This window comes from Pogona vitticeps, chromosome 5 (assembly GCF_051106095.1).
Source record: "Pogona vitticeps strain Pit_001003342236 chromosome 5, PviZW2.1, whole genome shotgun sequence".
Classification (NCBI taxonomy): Eukaryota; Metazoa; Chordata; class Lepidosauria; order Squamata; family Agamidae; genus Pogona; species Pogona vitticeps.
In genome coordinates, this window is record NC_135787.1 from 33,230,776 (window position 1) to 33,255,332 (window position 24,557).

Below are 24,557 nucleotides of genomic sequence, written 5' to 3' on the forward strand. Positions count from 1 at the left end.
ATCTGTCTGTCTGTCTGTCTGTCTGTCTGTCTATCTGTCTGTCTGTCTGTCTGTCTAACTAACTAACTAATAGGTTTTTATACTGCCCCATTAGTGCAAGGCACTATTCTGGACATCTAGCAACTGGTAAAATCAAACAGAAATTGCAATAAGTCAAACAATGACAATAATAAAACCTAAAAACAAATAACATCATTTAGAGCCTCACAAAACCAAGAAAACATGAATGTTACCCATAATAAGGTGGACAGGCCAAGTGGCAAATTCATGTGAAATTGCTATGAAAGACCTCTATGGAAAGCCATGTCTTCAGCAACTTCTTAAAGGTATGTAAGGAAGAAGCCAGGTACCGCTCAACTAGGAGCCAGTTCCAAAGGGCTGATGCTACAACCAAGAATGACAAATTTCTAGTGGATGTCTTCCTGGCCTCTTTGGTATGTGGACCTGGAGAAGCATGGATCTGATGACATGGGTAGATGATATTCTTGGGAAAAGATGCTCCAGCAAGTAATGGGGTCCCAAACTGTGAAGGTTATTATAGGTAAGCATTAAAACCTTGAATGTATCCTGGGATGTCATAGCTAATGAGTGCAGGCCAGCAAAGACCCAAGAGATGTGATCAAATTTACTCACACCCGCCACCAGCCTGGTAGTTGCATTTAACACTTATTATAGTCTCCAGGTCAGTTTCAAGGGAAGTCCTGCATAGAGAGCACAGATGAACATAGATGAAACTCCTTCTGTCTGCACGATATTTCACAACAAACAATGATGGAGTTTCCAAGTGAGAAAACAAGCTTGCCACATTCTTACTGAAAGGGGAACAATATAAGGTCGCCAGATCTGCAGCATCCCATTCACCAAGATTTCAAGGCCAGATTTTGAGACTATGAGGCAGGTACTTGTGATATCACAGAGGCAAAGCAGGAAAGGACTGGAAAAGATCTGGAACTATTTCTGGGTTAGGTGGCTCAGACTCTATTCTTGTTTGTGTCTTTATTTCCCCACCTCTATTTTCACCTGTTCAGGAAATGAAAAAATCCTGAACCACTTCATGCTGTCTTCAGAGAATCTTGTGCAGGAAAGATTCCATTGTGCCCAGAATTGTAATAGTCCTGTGCCGCTTGGTGCTTTTTCTGCCATTTCTGGGTGAATCCTGTGCAGGAAGGATGTCATTCTGCAAAGGAATTGTACTGATCCTGCACAACTTGGCATTTGTTCCAGAAAAAAAAATACCATGAAACTCCAAAGAAATTCTGCACAATTTCCCATGAGATTTCTCTGAGGAGGAAAAAAAAAATCTCACAGATTAATGCCACTGGAAGAAATAAAGAGAAATTTTCACTCCAAAATTTCTTCTCCAAGAGTGAGAGGCTATGAGATTTACACCTTTAACTTAGACAAAGTTTAAGGCTAAACATGAAATAGGGCTTCCTGCCTAAGAATGTCCAGTGGCCACCCTGTGGAACCATAGAATCGGAGACTACATCATTGACAGGAAGCAAATCTAAACTACTGTTTTTATTAAGTCCCTATATGAGATACCTCTATGTATAGTAAAATGCTTCTGGTTCAATCCTGTGATTTCAACAACTGTAGAGATTTATATAGAGATTTAATGTGACTGAATGATTCACTCCTATTGACTATAGTTAGCAAATAGAGATCAGAGCCTATTTTCATATCCCCAAGAGCAATATTTTTCCCGTTAGCGACTCTCACATAGATGAAAAGTAAAGGAAGAAAGGTTACCATAATGGTCCTGCAGCAGAAGTCATAATCCTCAAGACATGTTATGATGCTGCAAAAACTCACAAGCACTAAAACTTTGCTGCACAAAAACTACAAGAAATATGGGGGTGTGGGGGGGGGAAGAGCATGTTAGTAAGGGATTTGAAGGAATCTGGTTATAAGGCTAGAACCACAAGCAAAACAGGTGAGGAGTGTGTTGTATGTTGTGGGAGTGAGTCAAACATTATTACAGTGCTCAGGGGTTACCATTAGGTGACCCACAATAAAAAGTTAAAAGAGAACAAAAGTGAAATAGGTAATATATAATAAAAATATGAAATAAAGATGTAACAAGTTGACAACGGTCAACTTGACTCCTATGTCATTCATTTTAACAGATAAGTGGAGTATTGTACTAAAATTGATTTGCTTTACTTCAAATTGTCCTCACAGCATTTATTAGAATTTTTTACAGAATTATCATTCAAAATAGCTTCAGCTACTGAGTTTCCATTAAATTTTAGCCAATTTCATTACGGAATTTGTTTAATACATTTGCAGTCTTCCCAGACATTCTTAGTATAAAGTCTACCATCAAATGGCCAAAACCATAATCCTTGTGAGACCTCTAAGCAATCTTAACCAAGCACTAGAAAATTTATGGCAAGGAGTATAGGGAGTAATTGGGTATTGGCAGGGAGAGAGACTGAATGACCTAATAACTTTTTCTCACTACATTCTGTGGAATTAAGAATACAGCCCAGCCCTTTTAATAAATTGCTATATGCAGAGACAGGAAACCATCTAACCACTTCTCAGCTGGCTTCAGTAAATGTCAGTGGAATCCTACATTTTTTTTAGTATAAATAACTTAGGTTGCCAAGACAGTGCCATCCACACTCAAGTCGCTCTGGAACGCAAGGCAACATGAGGATTGGCAGGCTCATCCAGAGTTTCAACTTTCTTTTTCACTACATTGTTAATTGATTTTGTTTTAATATTCTAATTCTAATTGTGTTTTTACCTGTGTTTTATCTGAGTACACTAAGTTGTCTTGAGCACCACTGTTTGACGGGATGTAAATTTAATAAATAATCACTAAGTCTGCAGATGTACAATTCAAATATATACATGACCATATATATATATATATACATATCAGAAATATACATATTTCTGAATGTCTTAAGGGAAGATGACCCCAAACAATCCAATGAACACTAAGCATGTTCAGTAGCCATGAAATAATATCCGACAGCAGCTCTCAGGAAGAAGAAAGCAAGAAAAGTTGGGATGTAGCAGAGTATTCTGAAGGAGGATATAGCTGGGTTGTAGGAACCTTACATACTAATACTCCATGTGCTGCGACAGTTGCAGTTCCTGTGTGTATTATTTATTTATTTATTGCATTTATATGCCGCCCATCTAGACATAGTCTACTCTAGTCTAATCTTTACTGCCTTTCTCATTGTTGCAACTATCTCAAGAACCTTTATTGGCATCTGAAAAGAAACATATAACACAACAGGCAACAGTCCTCACCCGGATGAGAAGTGTATGCCCAGTTAGAGAGGAAACAAATATCTGTGTTTGTATGTGGATATGCATCTGATACAAATTAAAATATGTAAATATATGCAAGGAAAGGATTTCTCACCAGGAACTAGCAATTGTCATAAACCAGAAAAACATTGGAATGGAGCCTGCAAATCTAGTACACAGCTGTATTGTTTTCTCTGGGGAACCTCAATACAAGGCAACATATCCACAACAAAGTTCCACTGCAATTAATTTATCAATAATTATTAATTTATTTTATTCATTTTAAATATTTATATGCTCTTTTTCTCCTAAAAGATCCAAGGTGAATTAGAGTTAAACAAAAGAAAGTGAAAAGCTAAAATAATAAATTACTACAATGTTAAAAACGAATTAAACAAATGCAATATTAAAATGTAGAAATAGGAGAAATATTGAAAGTACAAGTGAATATAATAATCTTTTTAAAAATCTCTTTGGCCAACCAGTAGTTTCAAGGAAAGCCTTAAGCCTGAAGAGAAAGCTCATCACCTGCTTGGAGAAGGATGGCAGGGTGGGACCAGTCTGGCCTCCTGTGGGAGGGAGTTCTAGAATCTGGGAGCAGTCACAGAAAAAGCCCTCTCCCCTGTCTCCACCAAACACACCTATGAGGGTGATGTGGCCAAATGAAAGGTCTCTCCTGATGATCTCAACACCTGGGCAAGTTCATAAAGAGAGACACAGTCTTTTTGGATAGCTTGGACCCAAGCCATTTAGAGTTTTATAGGTTAAAGCTAGCATTTTGAAATGGATCAGCAGCCAGTGGAGCTGCTATAACATGAGTTATATGTTCCCAGTAACCATCCTCAGTTAACAATCTTGCTGTGACATTTTGGACCCACTGGAGTTTCCAAACACTTTCCAGAGGCACCTACAGTGCAGTACAGTAATCCAGCTGAGATGTAACTAAGGAATGTGTCACCATGGCCAGATGGGATTTCTAAAAGAACAGGCGCAGCTGGCACACCAGTTTTAACTTTGGAAAGGATCTCCTGGCCACTGCTGATACCTCAGCATCTAGGCTCAGAGTTGAATCCAAGAGCACTTCCAAGCTGCACACCTATATTTTTAGAGGGAGTGCACCCCTACCCAGCACAGGCTGGATCCCTATTCCTTCATCTGCCTTTTGACTAATCAGGAACACCTCTGTCTCATCTGGATTAAATTTCAGTTTATTCACCCTCATCCAGTCCATTACTGACACCAGAACCTGATCTATTACTCCTACAGATTTCTTGATAATATGTCCTTTGATTTCAGTGGGACTGAAATATCACTAACATTTTTTTTTTTTGGATTGGGGCCTTTGTTGTTGTTTTTTGTTATCTTTTAAAATTAAGTCTCTGGAAATGTATCAAGAAGATACATTCATTTTGGAAATGTATTGACATCCCCAGGATTGAGCACAACGCTCATCTGACTTAATCAAATGGGCAATCAACAGATATTTGATGCAGAAATGGTCAACAATTCCTAATAAATGGAATTTATTCCATTCCTACAAATGGGATAGGTCAGATCAAAAGATCCCATGAGCAGAGCTCTATTCAATGTACACCCTGGATGATTTTCCCTGCAATGTCCCTCCTGCTGGAGCTTCCTGCAGTGATTGTTGTCCAACTCTCTGAGAGAGCCTGAAAAGAGATGCAAGGAGTGGTGCTGGATAGCTCAGTGGTTTTGGTCTCTGAGGTTATGAGTTCAATTCCCCACTGTGCCTCCTTGACAGAGGCTGGACTCCATGATCCTTCTAAGATTCTTCTAAATTCTAAGATTGTTAGATTAGGCTGCAGAGGGAAGGCAAAATGGTGAAAATTTGCCTTCTCACTATGCTCCTCTCTTTTTCTCTTTTTCTCTCTTCCTCCCTTTCTCAAGTAGTAGCATCAGAGTGAAGGAAAGGAACTCTTCTGTCTGTGAAGGAAAGGAACATCTCAATTCATTCTAACCAGACTATATAATATAGGAACATAGGCAGTAGCTTTATACCGGGTCAGAAGAGTACTGTCAACTCTGGCTGGCAGTGGCTCTCCAGAATTGTTTCTTAGCCCTGTCTGGGGAGCCCTGGCATTCCCTGATAGTCTCCCACCCAATAATTAACCAAGCCTGACTCTGTTTAGCTTCTGAAATCCATCAGCACTGGGTGTGTTCAGGATGGCACAGGTTCCAGCAGGAAGTGAGACTGGGTAAGGCAGACTAATTAAATCACATGAGAATGTAAAGAAGGGCAAATTAAATAAAAACAAATTCATGAAATCACAACCCATTTGAAAACCAAGCAGGAACAGATTGATGAAATGAATGGATTGCCTATGGAAAACTCACAAAACCACTAGTATTTAACAACTGAGTCCAACTTGGAACTGTCTCTCCCTATTAGGATGAGTTTTCCTTAATAGTGTACGTTCCTTTCGCACCTCATGCGTCAGAAAGCCCACTTCCTGAAGGAAAGTAGCTCCTTCAGCCCAAACACTCTCTCTGACCCAACAGATATAGTGTGCTAAAATCTAACAACACTTTCCAGTTTTATTTTGAAAGCTCCCAAACAAGCCATCTTCATCCCATGAGATTCAATATTGATTCCTTGCAACCACAAGCTGTTACCAAATGCCTTCCTCAAGCTTTGCTTGGTAGGTCAGCAATTTTGGCAAAAGCATAAAGGAGATTCAGCTGAATAATTGAATTTAAATAGAGAATTTCTTCAGCTATCCAATGATTATTACCTCTGTGTTTTGAAGGGAAAGCAGAGACAGCAATTCAACGGAAGTCTGCAAGATGTGTGGCTGAAAGGCACTGAACTGAACATATCCTTTTAAGTAGAATAAACAGTTAACTGATAATCAGCCAAAATGAAAAAATTAGGGGCAGGGGAGGGAAAAATCATGGCCAAGTATAGGGATAGAATTCAGTGGTCTTCTGCTAAGAATGGAAGACACTTTGACCCAATAGATCTTTCTATATCAATAGTTGAGATTAAGTACATTTAGGGAGATTCCCCCTTCCCTCCGAAGCTCCCAGGGCATCGTCTCTCAGAACACTATGTAAGTCCCATCAGTCCTGTAAGAGGATGCAATAGGAAGATGAAATCTGTGAAAGTCATCTCCATCCTGATTCTGCTGAAAGAAGCTTCTGATGAATCAAAAAGTCTTTTATCCATGGAAAGGCACTCTCAAGTTTCTCCTTGCTTTTTTTTCCCCCAAGTTCTACAACTACTCTGCATTCACCCTGTAAAACCATATTCTTGACAGAAACTATTTCAGCATGCAATTTTGCTTGTATGTCCATAGTTACATTATCCAATAAATCTATGGCTACTGAAGTGTTATATACAAATCCTGCCAAGGTGTGAATGTCCCTTAGATAGGGCAACATTTTCAGATTGTCATGTGTAACACAAGGTAGCTGAATGTAAGTAAAATGTCTTTGGTGCAAAGCAGTAGAGATAGGGATCCTTAACTCAGACTGTGCTTTCCTTTCAGTGCCAAACCTAAACTCTCCTGTTTATCTAGGTGTTTTTTCACTGTAATATTTTTAATTGTTTCATTCATCTGTTTATTTGCCGGTCAAATAGTTTTTAGCGCTCTTACTTTTTAATTTGCCATTATTAGCTCTATCGTATCATCTCTATAAAGCTGCATATGCCATTGAGATGCTTGCTTGCTTTCTCTCTCTCTCTCTTTCTTTCTTTCTTTCTTTCTTTCTTTCTTTCTTTCTTTCTTTCTTTGATTTATACCCCGCCTATCTGGTCAGTTTGACCACTCTTATGGAGGAGGCGGAGTCAGTTGTACATTGTAAAAATAAATAACAAAATCTCTCAGTCCCTAAACCCAAAGCACTAAAACTGTGTACTAACTCTTGCTTATTTTTGTCTCCTGTTTTCTCTGTTTAAATCTAGAAACTCCAAACTGGTGTCTCTCTGCTTCAGTCTCTCCTGATGGCGAGGCGTCATCTTCTGCAAGTGATGAATCTGAAAGCAGTGAGAGATTTTCAGACATAAAGATATCATGCCTTATGGAAATATCAGCCCCAACAGAGGACATCTAGCTAATCTGAACTTTTAGCAGAATGCACCCATCCACAGAAGATGTGAAGCTTTTAACTTTAAAAATCAACCCCATGTTCATTAAACCTCACTGGTTTTCAAGACATAAAACAGAAAGTAGATCAATATTTATTCAAGGAGATTTATTAAACCTCCTTACTGTAACCTCCCACCTGATAAAAATCTTAATTTTAGAGACCAAGATATGCATTGTACTGATAATTTAAAAAACAAACACTCAAACATATAATTTACAGTACTGTTTGGAATTTTCATATTACTCAAGGTCAGTTCCCATTGTCTGTGATATAAACAATATGGTGTGGTCCTCTATTTTTCTGCATACCAGACTACCATATGTCTATAAAATGCCCATTTCTTGTTTATTTGACTAGATTGTATACAATCTGTATTAAGGAAGGAAGCATATCACTTAAATACGTTCTTTATAATAATGTTATTCCCCCGCCCCCACTCAACAAGCCTTTCAGTGGAGGGTTAGATTAAACTGGTCTGTGGATGTTTGCAGGCTGTGTTATAACATATAGGATACAATAGCTGAAGAGATATTTTCTCCTGCCATCAAATCCTAGAATAATCTCAACAAAGTTCTGGAAAAAGTCTCCATATAAGCAGACTTCTTTTAAGAAACACATTTCTTTTGAAGCTTGCCAGGAAATTTACAAGCCAGCATGGGCTTATTTTTCACACCAATTAACAATGCAAAGATGGAAGAAAACAAAAACAGTGCAAGCTAGGAAAAAGTGATATGATTTATTGGCCACCTATGGACTGTGGCACTTGACCAAATGGAAATAGGGAGATCCTAGCATTTCATAACATGTGGTGACTGCCCCAGATAGTGATTTTGAAATAGCAATTTGTTTTTACTGTAGTTTTACTGCTGATCCCGGTAACTTTGGGCCACCAACAGGCCTCAAGCACTGTAGTGGGTTCCACCAGTGCAGTTGTTTGGCTCCCTTGCCGATTAGGTCCTTTGGCTGCTGGCTTACAAATAGGCACAGCAGTTGCTAGGCACCTGTCTTCCATATTGATTTTAAAACAAAACTAAACTGTGTGCTACACTTTACCACAGAATTCTAACAGAAACCATGTTAATGTGTTGTAAGCCTCCTAGAGTGGTTGCAAATGACCAGATAGGTGGGGTATAAATGGAATAAATAAATAAATAAATAAAATAAAACTAATAGTCCAGAGACATAATTCTGGCAGATTTCCAGATCTGAGACTTGCAAATAAAGCCTGTCCAGAAGACTGATCTCAAAATAGGACAAGGTAATTTACAGACTATGAGAGGTTTGAAAAGTTCCACCTGCTACAACCAAGCACTATCATTGCTTAAGAAATTCCCTCCTCTAGGATGTGTTATCTGTTTGGCTCACAGTGCCCCACTGTGCCTGACATGGTGTCAGTCTGGAACACTGGGGGAAACGGTAAATGATGAGCATCTTCAGCACCCTTGCTTTTGCTCCCACAGATGACTGTGGCTGCGCCAGTCCACCAAGGCTTTGGAGAAGTACATATGGAGGGCTACATTGGAGAGAATAAACGTTTAGATTTTGTTTCTTCTAAACAGGTTTTTCGTAATGCTTTCACCTAATGTCTTTAGTATAAAGTTACTGATTTTTTTATATTTGAATAATTAACTGTTTTTATCTTTTAGCTTTGTATTCCTAATGATGCAAACCACCTTGTGTGCTTTTTTATGAGTATGGTGAGGTAAAAATAAATAAATAAATAAATAAATAAATAAATAAATAAATAAATAAATAAATAAATAAATAAATAAATAAATAAATAAAATTTGTTTAGTTATAAGAAACTTTAAGAGCTATAATCAGGATTGGAGATTAGCAAAAGAGAAATGCTTTCTTTCATCGTACAAAGAATTTTCAAAACTTCAATCTGCTCTTTCCTCTCTACAGAGAAAAATATCTATCAACTACTACAGGTTTTGCCGCCTGGTGAAAAAAAGGCAGCTTGAAAGAGACAGTTCTGACAAAACAAATAACCTGGAGAGAAAGAGTTAAGCCTTCTTCTTTTCTTTCCCCATTTCTTCTCCTAGACATTTGCAGTTTTCAGCAGGTGCTTTCAGTTAAATATATTTATATAAAAGAAAACTATCACTCTTAGGGGGCAGGGATTCATGAACAACTGACTGTCAGATACTGTTGACTCTGCATATATAACCAACCAGAAATCTTCATAAATCTGGAGCTCATAAAGAAAGCATTAGCTTAGCTACTAAACTGAAATTAACAACAACATATTTCCCCCTGTCATATCAAGGATAGCATTTCACCCCAGACACTCGGAGGAAGGCTCATATTATGCACAACTTCAACACTTATCAGACTGAAGGCTAATATCAAGTATCTCTAGTGATAAATACCAAGGGTGTTGCTTTCAATTCCTGCCACCTGGATATTTGAGATTCCACCTGGATATTTGAGATCTTTGGTAGCTTGATGTCCCAGCCCATCTGCTCTTAGTAAACAAGCTGTCTCATTCTAGGATGATTGTAACCCAGCTGGAATATATTCCAGCCCTATTCTTGTTCTCTATTCAGACATTATCGCAGCATTTCAGAGTATGACAATCTCTCTTTAACCCCAATGTTAGCTCATTGGAACACAGCTGTAACTGATAGAATGATACATATGCAATGTAACTTTTGAAAGGATGTGTGGTTTGAGGAGTAGGGTTTAGACTATGAAATGGTGCACTGACAGTCAATGTGAAATATTTATTCCATTCTGGGGTCCACGGTAAACCAATAAGAAACATTGCTTTAGTTCTCTTCTATGAGGAATTAGCAAAACTTGTACAAACTTCTATATTAAATTCACTATTTATCTTCTTATTTATGAATTTCAAGGTCTAAGTAGAAAATAAACGTAGAATATTTTTAAAATAGCTTCTCTCTCAAGTGATATGTCTGTTTGTTGTAGCGAGTGATTTTCTGTTTAGTGTGAATTTTTTTCTGACTGGTCATGAGAAGATAAACATAGGCTTAGTTTGCAACTTTGATTGCTAAGGTACATATTTGTAGTGAAATAATACCATGAAAAGGAAAGTGGGTTGAACAGAAGAAATAAATATTCCCCTTACTTAAACCATTCTTGTATGAAATAAAAGAATCCCTAAAATGGCTGCTTTTTGTCCACTACGACACTAAAACATACGTACACCACAAACTTCAAACAGTTATTCCCAATAAAATGTGAAAGCTGAATACTGAGGAGGAGATAATTTCTAACAGAGAATTCCCAATACTTGTCTCCATGATTTTAGGGATGGAGAAACATGTTGAATATATATGCTAGATTGACCCAAGGTATTTTTCCTATGTAAAACAGAGAAAGACTAAAACACATCCAGCACCACATCCACCAAATAAAGGAACATAGATTCTTGAAGCTGATACAGTTAGTCTAGCTCCAAGGTCAAATAAATAAATAAATTCCACAAGTATTTTCTCCTATCTTTGGCATGAATAATCCAGTACCAAAAGCATCTAACAGTTTGTTGCCCAAAATCAGCATGATGGGGCAGCTGTCTCACTCTGCCTAAATGGGAGACATAATTATGGGATTGTAATGTGTCGCAACTTCATTAATTAAAGGGGTATATCCAAGGCAAATTGATACAGCTTTCTATTTGATTAACACACTCTCCTCAATGCTGGCCCATGCCAATCTGAAAAGGAGAAATGAAATGCTATCTGCAAGTCAGCATACTTCCAAGCATAGTGGCAAAAGCTAGCCAAAACTCTAGCCTTCAACCTTCATATATGGGTCTAACCTACATCCAAGCCATGGCAAATCTACAGTATTAATATGCTTGCTTGCTTGCTTGCTTGCTTGCTTGCTTGCTTGCTTGCTTGCTTGCTTTATACCCCGCCTATCTGGTCATTGCGACCACTCTAGGTGGCTGTGTATAGGTATGTATTGCCTTGCAAGGTGAATGAGTGACTGGCATAAGTGCAGCAATATAAACTGCAGCAGCAAATTCCTGCTACTTAATGAGTCACTACGTGTCTCTCTTGGATGCTGGGATCCCAGATGATGAGGGATCCCAGAAAAAACTTGTTAACTAGTGGCAATACCCCATAGCAATCTATACAACTGGTCCGATATTGGTATAATTAACCAATAGGTTTTGGCGTGTATGGTAACTTGGTTTTGGCATGTATGGTAACTTGGGATGTCATCATATATACTGTCTAGGAGATGCATGGGGAAATGTTGTATAGCCAATACATTCCAAAAAGAACTATATGTAAGTATGTAAAAGAATCTGTACCTTTGCTAAGATGCAAAGCAAAGGTAAATAGCCACTGCTTTCCCCTAGCACCTGGAACAGTAAGCATAATTTCCAATCTGGAGCAATGGCTGAAATCCTGTTGTGCAGTTCCACATGTGCAACAGGGATGACGTAAGCTGCACCAGCAGCGAATTGCTGCTGATTAAAGCTTTCCTTGGGAGATTGTGGAGTGTCCATGACTTTGTCACATTCCATCATTCACATTCCACATGGAGCTGCATAACAAGATTTCAGTTCTTGTGATAGTAGCAGAACTAGATAGTAGAATACTGGCAGAATCAGAAGAATGGCAAGGAGCATTCTTGAAATGTTGAGCAAGGGAGATTTTCTGAAGCAGGCCAAAGCTCAGTGAAAACTACACTGAGGAACACCACCTCAGTGGCTCTGAATGGGTAGTATATAGGTAATGAAGGCTAGCATGTAAGGCAGAAACAAAAGAAAAATAAAAAAGACAAAAGACAAAAAAGTTGTGGGCACCACCTGAAAGTCTAACTGCTATATTTTAGTGTGAGCTTTTGTGGGAAAATCCAGTTCCTCAGACAGCTTCTTTAAATAGGCTCATCCCTTTTCTCATTAATATCAGCATTACAAATCAATAAGGGATTGTTCTGAAAAAGCAACGTTCTGAGGTCTTTATATTACCAAAATTCTATTGAGATATAGGATGTCAGCCAACAAAGTAGTTAAAAAAATCAGGGACATTAATAAATAACAGCCATTACAGGAAGGATCACATGGTTTTATGAAAGTTTTTTTTTCAGGGGGAGTTTACATTGCTGTACTCATAACTGCACATTTACTGATAAATCCGTCTTCAGTTTTCACTCAAGTGTTCTGCCTTGCTTGCTATTTTTTCCTGTTTTTAATTTAAACCTCTTATAGCTAATAATAAAAAAGGTATTCTAACTTTCAGTAAGTTTCATATCTTCAGTGCCAGTTTCTCTTTTTTTCCCCCTACACATGAAAACTTACTGATCAGCACCAAAGGAAGGAATTTTCCCGAGTTTGTAAAGAGACTGCCAAGCAGTTGGGATGTTATTTTGTCCTCTAGATCCTATGCCATTGCATTCATTCACACAGGAGACCATTCCAACTTAGAAAGCTATTTTGTAGGAATTATAAACAGTCTCCAAAGCATCATGGACAAATATCAGACATTTGTGCCAAATTCATATGTGCGTGCTATATCTGACACTTGATGTGTAACACCTGTCAACATGTAGATTTGGGTGAAAATGATTCCTAATTTCCAGCGGCAAGGTGTTCCATAGTCGAGGGGCCACTGCCGAGAAGGCCCGGTTTCTTGTTCTTTCTTTCTGGGCCTCTCTCAGCGTTAGGCCCCTCAGCCGTCTTTCCTGGCTAAAATAAGTGACTCGGGTAGATCTAGGCTGGAAAAGGTGCTCCGCCATGTATCAAGGTCCTAAAACGTTTAGGGCTTTATAAGTCATCACTAACACTTTGAAGTGGATGCGGAAACGAATGGGAAGTCAATGCAAGGTGGCCAGGTATTTTCTCATCCCAGTGAGAAGTCTAGCGCTGCATTTTGCACCATTAGAAGTTTCCGCAACAACCCCAAAGGTAGCCCCACATAGAGTGCATTGCAGTGGTCTAATCTCAAGATTACGAGTGCATGGACCAGAGTGGTGAGCGCCCCAACATCAATCCGCCAAAGATGGAAATAGGTGGAGTGGACCACTGACGCCACCTGGGTCTCCATGGTGAGCACCAGGTCCAGATGTACTCCCAAGCTGCGAACCTCACTCTTCGCAGTGAGAGTCACCCCCTCAAAAGAGAGGGAGTTTCCCAAACCACAGATGGAGGGGTACCCACCCTCAGGACCTCTGTCTTGCCCGGGTTCATCCTCAGCCCATTATCCTGCATCCACCACAGTACAGCCTCCAGGCAGCGCTCAAGGGATGGGACAGCATCCACTGAGGAAGGTAAAAAAGAGATGTAGAGCTGGGTGTCATCAGCGTACTGATGGCACGAAGCCCCACACCCCCTGATGACCCCTCTCAGCAACCTCATATAGATGTTAAACAGCATTGGAGAAATCGGATGCCTGGCTTGGTTGTCTGTGCAGATGGGACTAACCAAACCTCCCTTGACAAGGAGTCCCATAGTCTGGGAGCAGCCACCAAGAAGACCTTGTATCATTCCTCCTAAATTTGTCACCAGATATCACTGTCAGAGTTTAATCATATTACTGTAGGGTTTAAACTAATATTTAAAAGATGGAGGGAAGGTGCTGAAGGACAAAAATGCTGTTGGGATTGCTTTTTGGACTTTGAGGCCCACATGCAGCCTGTAGGCCCATCCTTATTCAAAGAATGATTTGGCACAAAACAGTTACAATATCAAAAGGAATGTTAGAATGTACAGTGCTTGTTGCCATAGCCTAAAATAGCCATTTCATAAGCAAGTGTGTGGCAGATTAGATAAAGTGCATGATAATTTACCTAAACTGGCCTTAATATTGATTATTCTTCAATGCCCCGTGTTTTAATTTCAATTTATTTTGGCAACACTCCTATTTATAATGGCTAAGAGATCTAACCAATAAAGGCACCAGAGTCATTCTGGGGTCAGCATACAATTAATATGTCACAGAGATGCAACCATAACAGCTGTCAGCTTGGAAACATTGCACATTAGTTTAAATATTATCAACTATCAACATACTAAGCTGGCTGTCAGACAGAGAAGACAGGCAAATTTTGAGATACAAATGGTATAGAATTTTACGTAATCACATTGCCCTGTCACCATCTAGGAATGTAAATAAATCTTGCCAGTGTCTCACTGATGGTCAAGACAAATCTTTCAAGGGGTTTTGAAATGTCATGAGAATTCTTGACTCCAGATTGAGACCAAGACACCAAAGGGCTTCACCCCATCATGATTTGAGCAATTTGTGTAAAATATCTCTAGTGCTAACAGATGTCCTTCTTGCTCTGTAAGGACACTCTGAGCACATCCATCACCCTAGGTGGGAAGCAAGGCTATGCATTTGAGCATGCCTCTGCATCTGTCCATCTTGTGCACAATTTATTTATTTATTTATTTATTTATTTATTTATTTATTTATTTATTTATTTATTTGTTTGTTTGTTTGTTTGTTTGTTTGTTTGTTTGTTTGTTTGTTTATTTATTTATTTATTTATTTATTTATTTATTTATTTATTTATTTATATTCTGTCCCAGGGCAGTTTTGCTCAGGGCACAGTAAAGCTATAAAAACATATTAAACCCTTTGATATCTTAAAAATATTTAGGGACATCTTTAAAACTACGTAAAACGTTACAACCAACAACAAAAGAGAAACCTCTGTGGTTTATTAAAGCCACAACCCATGATTCCTAAAGGCCTTGGTGAATAACCATGTTTAACTTGGCACCAAAATGAGGTTAGAGTCAGCAACAGTCAAGCCTCTAGTGGGAGTGTATTCCATAAATGAGCTAAGCAAATAAGGAGTCTAGAAATCCTTCTCTTATGTCACTGCATGGTGGACTCCACAGAGTGGGCTCCACATGAGTTCTTGCACACATTGGTGACATAATTATCAATTTGTTCTGCTACCATAGAAGTCCCCCACCCCTTCCATTAGAGAGAATGCAACAGTGGTAGTGGAGGGAAAATGCCCCCCCCCAAAAAAGGATGAGGAACACAAGGTGCAGAATGCCAAAGAAGATATGGGAACAGACATTTTTAGAAGGAGGTGGCAGCTTCCCGTATCCAGTAAGAAAGAGGGGGAGGAAGGGAAAGCAGAAGGTCACCATGTGATGCTGATGGACCACATTGCCAACCATAAGAAGAGAAGAATAAAGCTGTGGAAACAACATCATTTAGCCCCTTACATGAAGAGGGTGATTGTGCTCCCCCCCCCATACATGCTTCATTCCAAAAGATTCTCAGAGTCAAGGCTGTATGAGAAAGGGAACCAGAAAAATCACTCAGCACAGATGATTTACCTGCTCATCCTTCCCAGCAGAGCTGCTTCAGAGAGCCCTTTAGAAGTCAGCATTGCTAGAAGATGGAGTCTCCTCTGGAGAACTGGCAAGGGGCTGTAAAAGGAAGTTTCTGCTGTCATCATCATGTGGCCACTATGTGACTTCCTTCCCTCAGCTTTCTGTTTGAATGAGAGGAACTATCTTCTCCTGAAAAGGAGGGGGCTTTTTCCACCACCTTTTGCCACAGCATACCTTCCCTTCTGCCTCCATTTTCTGTATGAACATGAGGTGACATTCTCCTCCAGATACAGGGGAGGGCTGCTGCTACTGTTTTTTGGCACCATGTACCTTCCTTCCAGTTTCTCCATGGGATTGTCTTCTCTTCTTCCCACTATGTAGTGCAGGGACTTGGTAGCAACAAAGCTGTGGAGGCACTCACGTTGCTAGATTTATAAATCAGCTCCTCAAGCAAGAGCTCTCTGAAAAGAGCAACCCTTTGTTAGGAGCTAAGCTTGTGCTCCATGTCTTGGATGATTCCCTCTCCTGTCCAATGGCAGGACCTGTGCTCTTACTCTCTTAATCTCCTTGATTGTGTCGGCCTGCCATGTGAATAACACTGCTCAATTCATTAATGATGTTTAAATGAAATAGATTGTGCCATAGTTACTTATGCATATATTGGATTGCTTTCAGGTCCTGTAATTCTACAGCTGCATGAAAAGCAAAACAAAAGCTCCTTAGCAGTGTTGTCCAAATAAAACATTTTGTTTTTGAAAACAGCCTGACAATGCACAGTAATAGTTCTCCATCTCTGCTGCATTGCTACATTTCCTATAAGACATATCCGTTGTGAATAGTAACCAATCCCAGTGTTCCATCTCTTCAGCAAGTCAAATTCTTGGGGCCTTCCCTGTTCCAAATTAATTACAGACCAAGCAGAGCTGACGTCCGGTTGTCCAGGATATGTTACTGCAAAACATGCTGTAGGTGTTTTGTATTCCTGCTTTTCAACTGCCTGGCTAAGCAGATGGAAATCTATTGTCATGTTTTCCCATTTCTGGATCTTTTCTTTGTTCCCCTGCAAAATATATGCTAGCATGGACACAGGAATCACAAAAAAAAACTATCAGTATTCTAGAAAAGTAATCTGTATGTTGGAGTCAGCTGTGGAAAGAAAAGCGCTCTGATAGAAAAGTCAGGGGTGTTTCTGTTGTTGTGATTTCCTTTTAATGAACTGTTTAATTGAACAACCATTTTAGAAAAGCAACTTCAAATTAGTTGCTGAGGTTGACTTTTTGGGCTTCTCTGCAGCTTGAATGAAAACTCTTAAGTGTTTATGCATGCTCTGAATTATCTGAGCACATGCTATACAGTTAGTGTCAGGAAGCTTCAGGAGGTATTTGGAAAGGCAATGCAAATGAAGGCCCCAAAAGCAACATCTAGGAAAAACAGCCGGAGGAAGCAAGCAAGAAGGGACAATTCCCCTGAATATTATATCATGCAGAATAAGGGGTCTTGCCCAGTGCTGGAAAGCTATGATCTTGTTCCAAAAAAGCACTTAAGAACATAATCAACTTTAATCATATGCCTAGTCCCATTTGGTACAATTTTCAAAAGCCATATGGCTCTGATCTTAAAAGCATTCTTACAGCTTCCTTTCAATGGGGCTTGAACTGGAGCAGTTTGAGGCCTGATTTGTTTGTGGCGTAGGAGTCCACGTGTGATTAATTGTTGGCAGAATTTAGAATTCTGCTGAAAACTCAGTTCTGGGCACAGGGCCTTTGTGCCCAAGCCATCTGCTTCTTCTGCTTGAGAAGAATCTACAACCAGTTTGGGTGGATAACAAAAAAAGGTATCAGTAAAAGGCAAAATTAAGGAGAAAGGGTCATGATGAACTATTAAAGGCCCACAACTAGATCTAGGTATTTGTTTTATGCAGAATGCTAGATTTCCCTCAGTTTCAAAGAGAAAGACAGCCAGTACTCTGTATGTGAAATTAGGTAAGTTTCCCTTTCTTGCATATTTGAAATATATAGACTTATAACTTCTCAACAAAGGGTAAAACTTCTCAGCAAAGGGTAAAGAGGAAGCTTAGAATTAAGCTGGTTTTTTCTGCAGTGAAATTGGCCTCAGATGGTCAGTGATGATTAAGATAACTACAAACCAAGAGAATGAACCCTGATACAGGTACACAGGAAATACCTAGAAAATGTAAGCTGTTTTTTAGAGACTGTTAAATCAATTTTGGAGGCTTCTCCTATCTTCTTATTTTATCACACAGGCCCTGGGCTGAATGTTCAGTTTTCACTTGAGTGTCATCTACTCTTTTGACTGGACAGGACCCTTGTCTGATGTGATGTGGTAATGAAAGCAAGGTTGTCATAATTTACAACCATATAAGGGGAGTTGAGGACGTGATAAAAAGCACATTGTTTTTTTATTCTTCTTACTCTGACAACTGTACAGTGGTGCCCCGCATAACAACGTTAATCCGTTCCAGGATTAACGTCGCTATCCGGATTCATCGCTATGCGAGGGGGGAACCTCATAGGAATGCATTAAAACGGGTTTAATGCGTTCCTATTGGGGCGAAAACTCACCACTATGCGGGGAATCCTCGATCCGGCTGCCATTTTCGCTGCCCGGTAAGCGAGGGCAGGGCGCGAAAATGCTGCGGGCAGCCATTTTGCGGATGCGGTGGCCATTTTGGAACCGATGATCAGCTGTTTAAAAAACATCGCAATGCGAAGTTCGGTAAGCGAAACACCGATCATCGCAATGTGATGTTTTCCCTATTAAAACATCGCAATGCGATCACATTAGCGATAGCAAAAAATGCGTCACTATGCGAATTCGTCATTAAACGGTGCGCTCGTTAAGCGAGGCACCACTGTATAGTCTTATCAAGCTGCTGGTTTTTTGTTTGTCTATTTGTTTGAATAAATTAATTGGCAGCCATGCATTCTGTAGCTGTCTTTCTGATTTTTCATTTGGCCCACGGGCTGCAGTGGATGGAAAACTTTCACAACCCTCTGTGCTTACAATCTTAGGGGGAACTAGTTATACCAGTAATTTATAAAATGCCCTGTATTCTATGTTACACCTTTGACAGTGCCAATTCCTTTTCCATTTGGTGATGTAGGAATTAGTGGCTATGACAGAGATCTACAACCCAAAGTTTCAAATCGATGTATGTAATTTGGTTCTCTCTTCCAGTCCTCAGCCATTTTCCTGGCTTCTGTGACCCACATCTTTCTTACCTCACTGCTGAAATGAGTTTTTTAGCATTCAGCATTTCAAGTTTCTAGATTCTTTTGCCAGATGTTACCACTTCGCTTGCTCTTTGATCCTTCATTTTTAGAGTCACTGTCCTCTTCCCCTCTGTTTCATCTTTTTATCTTCTCTACTGCTGTTCACCCACTGCTTTCTGGAGGCTTACTGCTTACGCTGCCCTCCTTGCTGCACAAGCCTTGCTTTTACTTCTTTGGGCCTTTTTCTGTTCTGCCTCCATCAGAAACATGACCACAATCTGGTCCAACTTTTTAAATAATGAGATATAATCACGTCAGTCCCTAAGCCATGTGTGATGTTTCTCTACCAGCTGATATTTCTTTAGTTCATATCTGCTTGCTTTGTCAGTACTGTCTAACTTCCCGCTCTCCCTCGGTAGCTAAAATGTCTGTGGACATTCCAAGACATTTCAGCTCCAGCTGTTCAAAGGCAAGAAGAGGTTGGGGTAACTACAGCGTTACTTGAGCTAAAATTACTTGAGCTACTACAACAGGTGCATCCCATGTGAAGATTCTAAATAGCTTTATGTTTTCTATCATCAAATTATTTTCAAGAAGAAAACAAAAAACTTGCAAATACTTCATAGTTCAGTGTTTTAGGTATCTGACTACAGAGCCAAAGATTGGGAGTTCAATTCCCCACTGTGCCTTCTTGACAGGGTCTGGACTTGGTGATTCATAGGATCCTTTCTTAGCTCTGGAGTTTTAAGGTGATAATGATCATGATCTCTCCCCCACCAAGCCAGTTTCCCCCATTCTTCCTTCCTTAACCAGTTAGATTCCTAGGTATTTCCCATCTTGCTTCTTTCTTTGTAGGGTTTCTAGTTTCAGATGTTTAAGCGTTAGTGACAGCTTATTTGCCTTCCTTGAGAGTTTTGAGAACTTTCTGAAACTTTCTCTGTTGCTAGCAAAGTCACAAATCATTCCCACAGCCTATAGTTCTAAGAGACCTGTAGACCATGGAGACAATGTTTTCAATTAATCTTTTATGGAAAAAAAAGTCACAGTAACCACACTGCTTATTCAGTCGCATACTATTCCAGCTGTAAATGTCTACTGCAAAACAGCATGTGACACCAGAATCCAGATGTGGAATTTAAGTACCACAGGAACTATTTCAAATAAGTGCAGTATCAACATCTTTAAAATTCCAAAGTCATATCTAGGACACTGATTGCTTGTGACACATAATATGGAAGACACAGGAACCATTTCACAGAACATTAGCTATTCAATTTACATTGTTGCCATCATTATCATTATTGCTCATGGGATAGGGGTGTGGAGGAAATGAAGAAATGTGCATGCCTGCTTTTTCAATCTCTTGACTAAGTCAAAGTAGGTCTCCAAATGTGCACAATATTCAGCTCTCAGATAACACTTCCACATGATGAGGTTACTACTGTGACCTGGTGAAAAGAAATAATGCTCATTTCTGTCATACTATTCAACAATCCAAACTAAACATTCAGCAAGTGGAAATGAAATTAGGCGTATTCTTGTGATGATACTCATCTGCCTTATACAGTTGCCGTGTTTGGTACCAAACTGCCGTGCTGCATTCTGTGGAATTCTGTGATACATTGTTTAGTAAAATACTTTGAATTATCTTCCAGAGAGCTTTCAGTGCACCCCCTTAAGCTATGTAGCACTAGAACACTTTAGCAGAGTATTCTACATACCTCACCAAACTAACAACTTCAGGATTCTATAGGATGGAACCATGGTGGATAACATTATGTTAGATCATTGTAATTATATACTGGAGATACAACCTTACAATCTTAAGATTATTTTTTGAATCTCAGGTAAGCACATAAAATGCAAAAGGCAAGACATTCATGGAACACATCTAAAGCAAGACTCATTGTGCATTCAGACACCTCAGGATGTTGTCCCCATTAGCTTAGTGACTAATGTTCCACAGAAGCCTTGTTCCATATCTTTGTTCAGTACTCAGCATCTCCAAATCATGACAGCACATTAGTTGCTGCCCCCCCCCCCGGGAGATACTTCAAAATATAAACATTTTGTGTTGAGCTCTAGGATCAGTTTAATGGAACCGATTACCTCTGGAGTTGGTGAGCACTGGAGGCATTCAAGAGACAGCTAGAGCTGTAAAAATATCTGTAAAATATATTTTACCTCAGATCTCTATATTGAACAGGGGGTTGGACTCAATGACCTTATGGGGTCTCTCCGACCCCATTGTTCTATGATTCTACATCCCTACTTGAAGGATGCTGTTTCTCAGCTTATCCATATTATTTTATTGATAGATTAAATTTCTGGTGGTGCTGGTGTTGTGTATGTGTGCATACATATACTCAGAAATTTGCATGTCTGTGTATTTGAACAAGGTATGTGAGAATCTGCTTCAGAAGCTGCCAGCATGCCTACAGGTACTGAATTTAACATCAGCCATCCCAATGTCCGAATTTGCTTCTGCTTCTGTTTAGGCTTGTTTTAACTCCTCTGTAATTTTGATTTTACTTGCTGCTTGTGGGTTTCGAAATAGATTTGCCTTGGTACTGGCCCTGCCCTTAGAACTTGATTTTGGTCCAAGCTCAGCCTGAATGATGTCTAAGCAATTATATTATTTGAAAACAAATTAGTAAGCATGAAAAGAAGCTGCTGTTGTACGAAGGGGTGCTGACAAGTATTGAGCCTTTCCCAGAAAAAATTGAGCTAGGAAGCTATAAATTGCAGGGTGTATTGGCCAATTTGTCTGTATTCAATGGTGCAAAAATCAACTACCTATGATTTTAACTTATCTTTCATGTTCAGGTCCAAAGTGAACATGGCGGCACCTCCAGAAAAGTTCAGTGTGGAAGAGCACAAGACCATAATCAAGTTCCTGTTTCTCCAAGGGAAAGGTGCAAAGCAGATCCATGATGAAATGTCAAAAACTATGGGTGACAGTGGCCCTTCATATGCAACAGTTAAACGTTGGATTGTCAATTTTAAAACTGGCCATTTCGGTGTTGAAAGTGAGAAACCCAGTGGAAGGCCATCCATGACATGATCATATCAGCCAAAAGTATTGCTATATATCTGAGAATATCACGTGAGAGATTTGGTGCCATTATCCACAATGACTTGGAAATATGAAAGCTGGCAGCAAAGTGGATCCCCAAACTTTCGACAACCGAACAAAAGAGGAAACGTGGAGTCATTGGTGACTGTTTTGGAACATTTTACAAGAAATGAGCCAGATTTCCTGGGCAAACTGGTAACTTCTTGATGAGACATGGATCTACTGTTATGATCCTGAGACAATGGAACACTCTAAGAATGGAGGCACAGTGGTTCCCAAAGGCCAAAGAAGTTCTGAGTGCAAAAGTCAGTGCAGAAGCAAATGGCAAAGTTTTTTTTTGGATAAGAAGGAAGTTCTGCTGGTGGACCTCCAACAGGGTTCAGCCATCAATGCAAAATATTACTATGCTTTATTGACAAAGTTGAGGGAAAACATCAAAGAAAGATGTTGAGGAAAGCTCTCCAAAGGTGTCATCCTGTTGCATGACAATGCCTTGTCGCACACTGAAGGTAGAACAATGGCAAAACTGATGTCCTTAGGCTTTCAAGTGATGCCCCATCCACCCTATTCTCCCAACCTGTCTCTTTCTGACTATCATCTGTTCCTCAAACTCAAAAAACACCTAAATGGACAATGATTTGAGAGTGTTCTGGAGGCAACGAATGCTGTAAATGAGTGGTTACACCAGCAGTCAGAAGAATTTTATTTGCAGGGACTTCAGAAGCTGCAGGACAGATGTCGCCAGTGCATTGACTTCCTGGGGGAATATGTAGAATAGTGTGGCAGTTACAGCAAAACACTGGCTGTCACCCTTAGATATTTATATGAAACACCTCTCTCTCTCTCTCTCTCTCTCTCTCTCTCTCTCTCTCTCTCTCTCTCTGTGTGTGTGTGTGTGTGTGTGTGAGAGAGAGAGAGAGAGAGAGAGAGAGAGAGATTCAATTTTTGAAAAACTGCCATAGCTGATTACACCATGAGTCTTGCATTGGCATAAGTTACACTGCTGGATTTCAGCCAATATGTATTAAAAATATTATATACATTATTTATACATGCACACGCACACACTATATATATAGTGTATATATATCGTATATATCATTGAATACAGATATATAAGTAATACATGTAATTTAACTACCTTAAATATTTACACGGAAATAGATTCATGAGTATTAAATGTATTATGAAATGTAACTTGTTGGCCTGAGATCCAGATTGAGATCTTAATGGGGGGAAAGGGGTTAAACTTCCTGTTTTCCTTGCTTACAGTACAGTTGTTGAATTCAACATATGGGGAGCATATATCACTATTGGACCTCTAAAACACAGTGCTGTTATCTTAACGTTCCTGAAATATTTTTCCAGAGTGCCACGCAGATCCATGATGGCACAATTTCTTTCCAGTCAGTGGATCATGACTGAAGGAAGTCTTAATGGGTGAGGAGGGGAGAAGAGGGAAAGAGAACCAACAATGATGACATAACACCCTCATTGGAGCCTTTTGTCATTGCACGCACCACAGACTGCTGAAATGATCACAGGATAGACATTCCAAATTTCAGATTGCATTTTGAAAATTACGGTAGTTCTTTGCAAAATTGCTATTACATTAACTGCTTCATTTAACACAAATGTCCACCTTTTATTGACCTGCCTTTCTTTTTCTTGTCACAATCATTTATATGCAGGGAAAATAGGAATCCAAAGGAAAGGAGAAGATTTTTTCTGAATCATTAGACACTCATTTTCAAAAATTCTCTGATTTAATGAGCTACTGGCTCTGGAGCCTGACTAGGTTGTGTGTAATTTATTTGATTTGTTCTGCATATCTTTGCTTAAATACTTTTTTACATGAAAACATGGACACAGGCAGTTGGCAGCAATAGCAGCATGAAGATGTGGGATGCTAAGCAATCAAAAACTCTCCTTCCTTCCTTCCTTCCTTCCTTCCTTCCTTCCTTCCTTCCTTCCTTCCTTCCTTCCTTCCTTCCTTCCTTCCTTCCTTCCTTCCTTCCTCTCTTACTAGAAACATCAATACTGCAGTTTGCACCACAATGTATTTTTTGTCAGTGGGCCAATTTAGACATTACATTTTATGGCAACACAATTTGTCGCAGCTGTCTCCAAAAATGTCTTCTTGTGCAGTCATGTATTAATGAAATGATCACTTTTCTTCACAAGCAACAACTGGCAGGATGACAACAGTTTCATTCTATTTTGGAAAAGGTATTTGTTGGGGTCACTATTCTTGAGAAAAAAATGACCATTATATTTATTTATTTATTTATTTATTTATTTATTTATTTATTTATTTATTTATTTATTTATTTATTTATTTATTTATTTATTTATTTATTTATTTATTTATAACCCTCCTATCTAGTCAATTGTGACCACTCTTCAGAGACATATTGTGCTGTGCCTCTGGAATCCTCAGCTTTCTGAAGTTTGTGATTCATTTTAGAGAAATAAAATATGCATAACAGGATGTTTACATTTAAAAAATATGTATGGCTTGAAATGCATACAAATGAAAAATATACACAAACACACTGTAATCAATGGGGGAAAGGGTACAAAATGT

At 39.2% G+C, this 24,557-nt stretch overlaps 1 long non-coding RNA gene across 1 annotated transcript in view; it reads right to left on the reverse strand.

Moving 5' to 3' along the window:
* Positions 1-23,991, reverse strand: part of LOC140707781 (uncharacterized) — a 126,913-nt gene extending 102,922 nt beyond the window's left edge. The window contains exons 1-2 of the long non-coding RNA XR_012087962.2: positions 15,665-23,991; positions 7,157-7,270 (exon numbers count right to left, since the gene is read on the reverse strand). This is a non-coding gene — a long non-coding RNA (uncharacterized LOC140707781). The remainder of the gene's footprint in view (positions 1-7,156; positions 7,271-15,664) is intronic.
* Between the last annotated feature and the right edge of the window lie 566 nt (positions 23,992-24,557).